Here is an 11,727-nt window from a genome sequence, read left to right as displayed (position 1 = left end):
ACTGGGCCAGAATGAGAAGTGAGGACGGGGGGGGGGGGCGGTGAGAAATGTGCCTGGAGATTAATACTAACTGGTTTATCTGGCTAAGCCTTGTTTCAGGTGTTGGGACTTTTCTAAGAACACTGTGTGTAACATTCCGTCTGGTTGAATTATGGTGATTGAATCAGAACAAATATTGGTGGAAAGCAGACAAGTAATGAAGGGAAGAAAACTAAGATTAAGGCCAGGGGATGAAATGAAGAGGGCAGATTTGGAGTTATCTGATGTGAAATAGGAGAGTCAAGAGTGACTCCTACACTCCTCCCAGGTTTTAGCTGCTGGGTGCTGCTCATTGAGAAATGGAATGTAGAGGAAACACCACCTCTGGATGTTAATTTTTCAAATAATAAAATTGTGGTTAAATATACATAACATAAAATCTACCATCTTAACCATTTCTTTTTTTAATATTAGTTATTGATGGACCTTTATTTTTTTATTCATTTATTTATATGTGGTGCTGAGAATCGAGCCCAGTGCCTCACACATGCCAGGCAAGCACTCTACCCCTGAGCCACAACCCCAGCCCATCTTAACCATTTCTAAGTGTATAGATTCTGTAGTTTAAGTATATCCATGTGGGTTTGCAATCAGTCTCCAGAACTCTCTGTTTTCCAAGTCTAAACTCCGCCATTCTGCTGTCTCTGTGAATTTGGATACTCTAAGGAAGCTCAGATAAATATTTGTCTTTTTGTGATTGGTTTATTTCACCTAGCACCATATCCCCAAGGTTTATTCATGTTGCAGCATGTGTCAAAATTTCCTTCCTTTTTAAGACTCAGTAATATCACATTGTATGTATATACAACATTTTATTTATACATTCACTCATCAATGGACAGTTGGCTTGCCTCCACCTTTTGGCTATTGTGACTAGTAGTGCTATGAACACGAGTATATAAATATGTCTTTGAGACACTGCTTTCAATTCCCAGAAGTGGAATCACTGAATTGTATGGTAATTCTACTTTAACATTTTTTGAGGAACCATCATACCATTTTCCAGTGGCACCAAGTAATAGTCCCACCAACAGTAAACAAACGTTTTTTCATTTTTTACATCCTTGTTCTAACACTTGTTATTTTCTTCCTCCCCACCCCTTCCTTTATTTTAAACAGAAGCCATCGTGGTGGAAGGGCATGGCAAAAGGAAACTGCCTGCATTGCAAAGGGCATGAGCCATGCCACTGTTACTGGCAGGAGTCGGGATCCAGTTCATGTTCCACAGAGTTGAAGAATGAAACCAGGAATACCAAGGTAAGCAAGCGAGCAGGAATTTTGTTAAAAAGAAAAGTGAAAGGAAAAAACTCAGTACTCTTGGCTAGAGTGCCATTTAAGTCTTACTGCATTGTTTCAAAGAAACATAAGGAGAAGTTGGTAAGCTCCTCCTAATTGGTTCTTCACTGTTACTAGGGATGTGCATTTTGTTGATTGATTCTTTGGTATTTCAATTGTCCTGCACATGGGGCATGGTCCAGATTAAACAGTTGCTTCCTGTGAGATGGAAACTTCTGCTCTTTCTGAGAAATCAGAACTGTTTTGTAACAAGTCGGGCGTGTTAAAATGGCTATTCTTGTGCTTGCTGTCTTGTCAACCTTTACTGTCCCTCCTCTGCTCTCAACTGCCTATCCTTTTCTATTTACCAGCTGAGGCAGCCATGGCAGTCTTTTCTCACCCAGATTTTTGTGATTGCTCCAGAAAAGTTTCAGACATGTCACTCAGAATAGTAGAAACAAGTTTATTGAAGGGATAGGAAAAGGGAAAAGGGGACACTCAATGGAGAGTGTGGGTCCTCTGAGAAAGAAGGCTTCCGTGCTCCTCCTGCTTTTCAATTTTATTGGGGATACCAGGGAAGTTTCTATCTAGGGAGTCCCACACAGGCCCACCTCTTGACTTTTGACAGACATCAGAAAGACATCAGACTTTCAAGTCCCCACTATGCATGTCAAATCTAGGTCACTTTGACCATGCTGACTGGTTCTAATTGAAACCTATTCTTATAGATTTTATGGCTAGGGGGAATTATCCTTATCTTCCTGAGATCTGGGATCTGGTCTGTGTCAGGTCACAAAAGTCACCCTCTTCAGGGTAACTTGTATTTTTCTTATCAGCATTTCACCTGCAGATAGTAGTTTATTTCCTGAGGAACGTAACATATCCGATTGACTTAAGCCAGACAGGGCTGCAGTTAAACTGCTTTCTTTTTTTTTGAAGAAAGTATGTGTGGTCAGCCCCATTGGCCAAGTTTGTAGAATTATTTATTTAACCTCATGTTCCCTATCACCATCATGGCAACAAGGAAGGAGAGAGAGAGAGAGAGAGAGAGAGAGAGAGAGAGAGAGAGAGAGGAGGGAGGGGGAGGGAGGTGAGAAGGGAGGCGGGGGGTGGGGGGGGTGGGGAGGGAAGGTGCCACAGAAAGAACAACCTGTCCAGGGTACAACCAGTAACCAACCTCCTCTGTTATGTCCTACCTGCCTACAGTTACCACCCCCTCAGTCCAAACTAGGATGGACTGATGAGGTTTTAGCTCCCATAATCTAATCATTTCACCTCTGAATATTCCTGCATTAACACAGAAGGTTGGAACACCTCATATCCAAACCAAGCAGGAAGGAATTGGATCATCCATTAGAGCCTCCAGGTAAGAATGTAGCTGACAACATTTTGATTTTAGCTCACTGAGAGTCATTTTGGATTCCTTAACTTCAGTACAGTAACACAGTATATGTGAGTTTTTTTTTAAGCCATGAAATGAGGATTTGTCACAGCAGCCATAGAAAACTGATACAGTTAGTTTAGATATAATCTCATCTTCAAAGGATTAATGTTGAATATTTATAGGTTGGTGTTCAAAATCCATTCTACCCTCCATGCAGTGCAGTGGATAAAAAAGTTTGGTCCTAGACCATAAGGTCTATATGATCGTTTTGTGTATACGTACAGTAAAATAAATAAAATAAAAAAATAAATTAATTAAAAGGCTTTACTAAACATTTTTTCTTTATGTCATAGTATACCATAATCTATTTTTATTTCCTGGATTCCCTTGATCTAAGAAAAAGTCCTGCACTGATTGGATTTGGCCAGTCAAGTGCACTTGCATGAAATTAGAGATCATATTTCTGTATTTTTTTCTCTGTTACTTCTGGAAAACTGTAGTGGAGACATCATGTTTATTTTATTTTTTAAAAATTTACTGGTGGAATTCTTGTATCTAATCACTAGTTTTATAGCTGTTGAAAGGTAGTGACTAAGTTCCTGAAGTAAAATTTCTAGTGGCAGCTTCCCAATTGCCTTGTTTCCTAACTGTCAAGGGAAGCAGCTGCCTTCGAAGGGATGACTTGAAGTGGCTCCATGAGAGTGATTATTCAAAGCCCCCCCTACAGCTCAACTGTAGCTGTATCAATGATATTGGAAGCTCTTTTTCAAAACTTTCAAGTCTCTTTTTCAAAACTTTCCTTTTGCAAATAGCGCCTCTCTTCTGCAAATCAGCCCTGATTGGATAATATTATAATCCTATAAGTATAGCCATGTAAGAAAATCAAAGGAAATAATTAACAAAAAAGCAACTTGGAAACTGGAAGAAAATATATATCAGATAAGGGTTAAAATCCCAAATACATAAGGAATTCATACCAATCAATAGTAAACAACAATGACAACAAAACAGAAATAAAAGAAACATAGGCTTTAAAAATGCACAAAGGACCTGATATACATATCTGTAAGGAAGACATACTAATGGCCAACAGATACATAAAAAAGGGTGTTCAACATCATGAATTATCACTATTCATCATCTCATACCTGTTAGGATGAGTATCAAATAAAAAAAAAATTTGTGAGAAGGTGGAGAAAAGGGAACCCTGATACACTGTTGGTGTAGTTATTATGGAAACAGTATGGGGGCTCTTCAAGAAATTAAAAATATACTATATAATCTATCAATCCCACTTCTGAGTATATATATAAAGGAAATGAGATCTAGGTTGAAGCAATATCTGCACTTCCATGTTTATTGTGTCCTTATTTACAATAGCCACAGATGGAATCCACCTAAGTGTGCATCAACAGATGATGAATAATACATAAAGAAAATATGGTGCACACATACAATGAAATTTTTGGCCTTAAAAAAATAAAGAATACTGCCATTTTCAAAAACATGGATGAGAGACGAACAGCTGTGACTCAGCACTAATCCATCCAGCTGAAACAACTGGTCAGCCCTTCTCATCCTATGGAGGTAAATGCCTACCGAGCCTTCATAGGTAGTGGCCACAGGTTTGAAACGGGGCTTGGGAGAGACAGTAAGGACCCACCCGTTGCATTGGTCGCCCGGCAAAGGGAAAGGAACTGTCCCCATTTGCAAGAGATACCACCATAGCAGAGAACTGACGTCATCAGACTGTGGCGGAGGAGATAACTTCATTGAAACCTGCGGCTACAGCATCTAATAAATTTATAGGAGTAAACAGTAACTCATCAGTCAAACAGAACAAGAAGTAACATGAGCAGCTTCAAAAAGCAAGGAAGAAAAGGAGTACAAACAATGCAGGACAGCCTAAATATTCAGGAGGACCTAGAGTCATCAGAAAAATGGTCATATAAAGAACTCAAGGAACACCTTAGACAGATGGAATGGGACCTTAAAGAGGATACAAGACAGCAAATTCAAGCAGCGAAAGAACACATTGAGAATGAATTACATAAACAGATAAAAGAAGAAGTTAAGCATCTTTATCAGGAGATAGAGATTATAAAAAATAATCAAACAATAATTCTAGAAATGAAGGAAATGATAAACCAAATTAAAAACTCAATTGAGAGTATCACTAACAGAGTGGAGCAATTAGAAGCCAGAACATCAGATAATGAAGACAAAATATATCATCTTGAAGAGTCTAGTCAACTCAGAAAGGCTGGTAAAAAATCATGAGAAAAACATCCAAGAGTTATGGGATAACATAAAAAAAACAAACTTACGAGTCATCGGGATAGAAGAAGGTACAGAGATTCAAACCAAGGGAATGAGTAACCTGCTGAATGAAATAATTACAGAAAACTTTCCAGAAATAAAAAAGGAAACAGATATACAAATTGAAGATGCATACAGGACACCGAGCACACAAAATCACAGTAGACCAATGCCAAGACACATTGTTATGAAGATATCCAATATACAGAACAAAGAGAAAATATTAAAAGCTACAAGAGAAAGGAGACAGATTACATTCAGGGGTAAACCAATACGGTTAACAACGGATTTTTCATCACAGACACTGAAAGCAAGAAGGTCATGGAACAATGTATTTCAAACACTGAAAGACAATGGATGCCAACCAAGAATTCTGTATCCAGCAAAATTAAGCTTCAGGTATGACAACGAAATAAAAATCTTTCATGATAAACAAAAGTTAAAAGAATTTGCAGCCAGAAAACCAGCATTGCAAAGCATTTTGAGCAAAACACTACACGAGGAAGAAATGAAAAACAATAACCAAAACCATCAGTAGGAAATGCCTCGGTAAAGACAGAGGGCGAGGGGAAAGATAATCATGGAGAAACAAACTAAATTTTTTTTAAAAAGATAAATAATCAAACATGGATGGAAGTACAAACCATATACCAATAGTAACTCTGAATGTTAATGGCTTAAACTCTCCAATAAAGTGACATAGGCTGGTATCATGGATTAAAAAAACAAATCCAACAATATGCTGCCTCCAGGAGACACATCTGATTGGAAAAGACATACACAGGCTGAAGGTGAAAGGATGGGAAAAAATATACCATGCACACGGTCCTCGTAAGCAAGCAGGGGTGGCCATCCTCATATCGAATAAAATTGACTTCAAGACTAAGTTAATCTAAAGGGATAAAGAAGGACATTATATACTGTTAAAAGGAACCATTCACCAACAAGACATAACAATTATCAATATTTATGCACCAAATAATGGTGCTGCAATATTCATAAAACAAATTCTCCTCAAGTTCAAGAATCAAATAGACCACAACACAATAATTATGGGTGACTTCAACACATCTCTCTCACCATTGGACAGATCCTCCAAACAAAAGTTGAATAAAGAAACTATAGAACTCAATACCACAATCAATAACCTAGACTTAACTGACTTATATAGAATATATCAACCATCATCAAATGGATATACTTTTTTCTCAGCAGCACATGGATCCTTCTCAAAAATAGACCATATATTATGCCATAGGGCAACCCTCAGTAAATATAAAGGAGTGGAGATAATACCATGCATTTTATCTGATCATAATGGAATGAAACTGGAAATCAATGATAAAAGAAGGAAGAAAAAATCCTACATCACATGGAAAATGAACAATATGTTACTGAATGATCAATGGGTTACAGAAGACATAAAGGAGGAAATCAAAAAATTCTTAGAGATAAATGAAAATACAGACACAACATATCGGAATCTATGGGACAGAATGAAAGCAGTTTTAAGAGGAAAATTCATTTCTTGGAGTTCTTTCCTCAAAAAAAGAAAAAAACCAACAAATAAATGAGCTCACACTTCATCTCAAAGCCCTAGAAAAGGAAGAGCAAAACAACACAAATGTAGCAGAAGGCAAGAAATAATTAAAATCAGAGCGGAAATCAATGAAATTGAAACAAAAGAAACTACTGAAAAAATTAACAAAACTAAAAGTTGGTTCTTCGAAAAAATAAATAAGATCGACAGACCTTTAGCCATGCTAAAGAAGAGAAGAAGAGAGAGAACTCAAATTACTAACATACGGGATGAAAAAGGCAATATCACAACAGACACTACAGAAATACAGAAGACAATTAGAAATTATTTTGAAAACCTATATTCCAATAAATAGAAGATAGTGAAGACATCGATAAATTTCTTAAGTCATATGATTTGCCCAGACTGAGTCAGGAGGATACACACAATCTGAACAGACCAATATCAATGGATGAAATTGAAGAAGCCATCAAAAGACTACCAACCAAGAAAAGCCCAGGACCGGATGGGTATACAGCGGAGTTTTGCAAAACCTTTAAAGAAGAATTAATACCAATACTTTTCAAGTTATTTCAGGAAATAGAAAATGAGGGAGCTCTTCCAAATTCATTCTATGAGGCCAACATCACCCTGATTCCAAAACCAGACAAAGACACCTCAAAGAAAGAAAACTACAGACCAATATCTCTAATGAACCTAGATGCAAAAATCCTCAATAAAATTCTGGCGAATCAAATACAAAAACACATCAAAAAAATAGTGCACCATGATCAAGTAGGATTCATCCCTGGGATGCAAGGATGGTTCAACATACGGAAATCAATAAATGTTATTCACCACATCAATAGACTTAAAGATAAGAACCATATGATCATCTCGATAGATGCAGAGAAAGCATTCGACAAAGTACAGCATCCCTTTATGTTCAAAACATTAGAAAAACTAGGGATAACAGGAACTTACCTTGACATTGTAAAAGCTATCTATGCTAAGCCTCAGGCTAGCATCATTCTGAATGGACAAAAGTTGAAGGCATTCCCTCTAAAATCCGGAACAAGACAGGGATGCCCTCTATCTCCACTTCTATTCAATATAGTTCTCGAAACACTGGCCAGAGCAATTAGACAGACGAAAGAAATTAAAGGCATAAAAATTGGAAAAGAAGAACGTAAATTATCACTATTTGCAGATGACATGATTCTATACCTAGAAGACCCAAAAGGGTCTACAAAGAAACTACTAGAATTAATAAATGAATTCAGCAAAGTGGCAGGATATAAAATCAACACGCATAAATCAAAGGCATTTCTCTATATCAGCGACAAAACTACTGAAATGGAAATGAGGAAAAACACTCCATTCACAATATCCTCAAAAAAAATAAAATACTTGGGAATCAACCTAACAAAAGAGGTGAAAGATTTATACAATGAAAACTACAGAACCCTAAAGAGAGAAGTAGAAGAAGATCTTAGAAGATGGAAAAATATACCCTGTTCATGGATAGGCAGAACTAACATCATCAAAATGGCGATATTACCAAAAGTTCTCTATAGGTTTAATGCAATGCCAATCAAAATCCCAACGGCATTTCTTGTAGAAATAGATAAAGCAATCATGAAATTCATATGGAAAAATAAAAGACTCAGAATAGCAAAAGCAATTCTAAACAGGAAGTGTGAATCAGGCGGTATAGCGATACCAGATTTCAAACTATATTACAGAGCAATAGTGACAAAAACAACATGGTACTGGTACCAAAACAGGCGGGTGGACCAATGGTATAGAATAGAGGACACAGAGACTAATCCACAAAGTTACAACTATCTTATATTTGATAAAGGGGCTAAAAACATGCAATGGAGGAAGGATAGCATCTTCAACAAATGGTGTTGGGAAAACTGGAAATCCATATGCAACAAAATGAAACTGAATCCCTTTCTCTCGCCATGCACAAAAGTTAACTCAAAATGGATCAAGGAGCTTGGTATCAAATCAGAGACTCTGCGTCTGATAGAAGAAAAAGTTGGCTCCGATCTACATATTGTGGGGTCGGGCTCCAAATTCCTTAATAGGACACCCATAGCCCAAGAGTTAATACCAAGAATCAACAAATGGGACTTACTTAAACTAAAAAGTTTTTTCTCAGCAAGAGAAACAATAAGAGAGGTAAATAGGGAGCCTACATCCTGGGAACAAATTTTTACTCCTCACACTTCAGTTAGAGCCCTAATATCCAGAGTATACAAAGAACTCAAAAAATTAGACTATAAGATAACAAATAACCCAATCAACAAATGGGCCAAGGACCTGAACAGACACTTCTCAGAGGAGGACATACAATCAATCAACAAGTACATGAAAAAATGCTCACCATCTCTAGCAGTCAGAGAAATGCAAATCAAAACCACCCTAAGATACCATCTCACTCCAGTAAGATTGGCAGCCACTATGAAGTCAAACAACAACAAGTGCTGGCGAGGATGTGGAGAAAAGGGTACACTGGTACATTGCTGGTGGGACTGCAAATTGGTGCGGCCAATTTGGAAAGCAGTTTGGAGATTCCTGGGAAAGCTGGGAATGGAACCACCATTTGACCCTGCTATTGCCCTTCTCGGACTATTCCCTGAAGACCTTAAAAGAGCATGCTACAGGGATACTGCCACAGCGATGTTCATAGCAGCACAATTCACAATAGCTAGACTGTGGAACCAACCCAGATGCCCTTCAATAGATGAATGGATAAAAAAAATGTGGCATCTATACACAATGGAGTACTATGCAGCAATAAAAAATGACAAAATCATAGAATTTGCAGGGAAATGGATGGCACTAGAGCAGATTATGCTTAGTGAAGCTAGCCAATCCCTAAAAAACAAATACCAAATGTCTGCTTTGATATAATGAGAGCAACTATGAACAGAGCAGGGAGGAAGAGCAGGAAGAAAAGATTAACATCAAACAGAGACATGAGATGGGAGGGAAAGGGAGAGAAAAGGGAAACTGCATGGAAATGAAGGGAGACCCTCATTGCTATATAAAATTACATATAAGAGATTGTGAGGGGAATGGGAAAATAAACAAGGAGAGAAATGAATTACAGTAGATGGGGTAGAGAGAGAAGATGGGAGGGGAGGGGAGGGGGGATAGTAGGGGATAGGAAAGGGAGCAGAATACAACAGTTACTAATAGGGCATTATGTAAAATTGTGGATGTGTAACTGATGTGACTCTGCAAGCTGCATTTGGGGTAAAATTGGGGGTTCATAACCCACTTCAATCTAATGTATGAAATATGATATGTCAAGAGCTTTGTAATGTTGTGAACAACCAATAAAAAAAAACATGGATGAAATTAGAGGACATTATGCAAAATTTAAAAATCCAGAAACAGAAAGACAAATACTGCAGTGATTCCACTGACATATAGAGTATGAAAAAATTTGAACTCATAAGAACAGAGAGTAAAAAAAAAAGGTAGTCACTAGAGGTTAGGGGTAGTGGAGTTGGGGTGATATGGGTCAGAGTATACAAACAGTTATAATATGCATTCTATTGCAGAACTTATATGAATAAGTTCTGGAGTTCTGTACATACTGTACAGCATGTTGACCATAGCTAATAATAATGTATTCTGTAATTGAATTTACTGGAAGAAGAACTTAAGTGTTCCTACTAACACACACACACACACACACACACACACACACACACACACACGTCCTTAGGAAACAGAGTTTTAAAAGCATAGATAGATCTAAGTGAAGAATACATTCATACATAATTTTATATATAGGGTATATCTGAAAAATATTTACTGGTATATGGGGATACTAGATATGTTAATTAGCTTGACTGGAAATTATTTCACATTGCATATATAAAAAGCACATTGTTTACATGGGAAATACTCAATTCTAATTTGTCAATTATATTTCCATAATGCTTAAAAAAAATTGCATCTACACATCCTGGATGGTATTGGGCCTGAGGTAACTATTGGCTGTGGTCCTTCTCAGAGATGCAAAATCTTGGACAACTCTGAGTTGACTACAGAGTTTGTGGAGGTAACACTGAACCTTTATTGGTATTTATTCCTTTGTTGAGTATCTAAAACCACAACTGTTAGTTACAAGCTGTTAAAAATGGGTACTCTGTATGATATATTTGTTTGACTATAGTTGGAATATATATTTGCAATTTTGAAGTGATAATCTTTGTTTTTTTTTGACTAGAACCTTAAAAAAGCAGAGTTTTAAAAGTACAGATGGCTCTAAGTGTAATTTCATATATAGGGAAAATATGAAAAATATTTAACATCTGGTATGACCCAGGCACTGACTGGAACAGAGAGAATGGATGATGACCATAAATACCCGGGGCAGCCAGGCTGGCACCTCAAAGCGGACAATCAGCCTATTTTTATTAATGATATGTTGCTTTCTCAGAAAGAATTGTTTGCTTTACAAAAATACAAAAAGGTAAAATAAATATAAATTTAAAAACCTAAAGTATTTTGGCTACCTGAAATCAAAAAGTGGGAAAGATAAGATGAAGCCAAGGGGCCAAAGGGCTGTGTGACAGGCACATCTAAGGCCTTAGGTACCTTTAAAGGGACAGAGGCAAAGCAGATGCCTTCCATCATCCGCCACCAGGGGACATTGAACTTATGATTGTTAACTTCTCTTTTTTTAAATTTTTTAAAAAAAATTTTAGTTGTAGTTGGACACAATACCTTTATTTTATTTATTTTTATGTGGTGCTGGGGATCAAACCCAGGACCTCACACTTGCTAAGTGAGTGCTGTACCGCTGAGCCACAACCCCAACCCATTAACTTCTCTTTTTGCTGCATTTCAGGGCACTCCCATTTGTCATTATCCAGATTGACCATCTGTATGTTAACCACGTGTTGGTTAAATAAATACCCTCAATCTTTAGGAAAATTCAGAGCATTTTTCATTTCCTGACACAGAATGTCCCCTGTTCCCTTTCCTTTTCCAGAGGGCAGAGGGAACAATAAATGAGAAATGGCTCCTATGACAGGAAAAAAATGTGTTTGAGCTTAGCTTCATTATGGCAGATAAGAGCCAAGTCACAGAGACCATTTGACATATCATGCAATTTAGTGATAAAAGAAGGGCCTGTTTTTCAGCTTTGGTCTCTTAATTA

General features: G+C 37.3%; 1 long non-coding RNA gene across 2 annotated transcripts in view; it reads left to right on the top strand.

Moving 5' to 3' along the window:
- The first annotated feature begins 1,186 nt into the window (after positions 1-1,186).
- LOC308646895 overlaps positions 1,187-11,727 on the top strand; it is a 231,916-nt gene continuing 221,375 nt past the window's right edge. Inside the window, exon 1 of one of the 2 annotated variants that reach the window (XR_014021504.1) lies at positions 1,187-1,296. This is a non-coding gene — a long non-coding RNA (uncharacterized lncRNA). Of the gene's footprint in view, positions 1,297-10,529; positions 10,624-11,727 lie in introns of those variants that run through there. The other variant, XR_014021505.1, reaches the window with a different exon arrangement.

Source organism: Spermophilus citellus (assembly GCF_964194105.1).
Source record: "Spermophilus citellus genome assembly, chromosome: 4".
Taxonomy (NCBI): Eukaryota; Metazoa; Chordata; class Mammalia; order Rodentia; family Sciuridae; genus Spermophilus; species Spermophilus citellus.
This window is presented reverse-complemented; position numbering and strand designations above follow the sequence as displayed.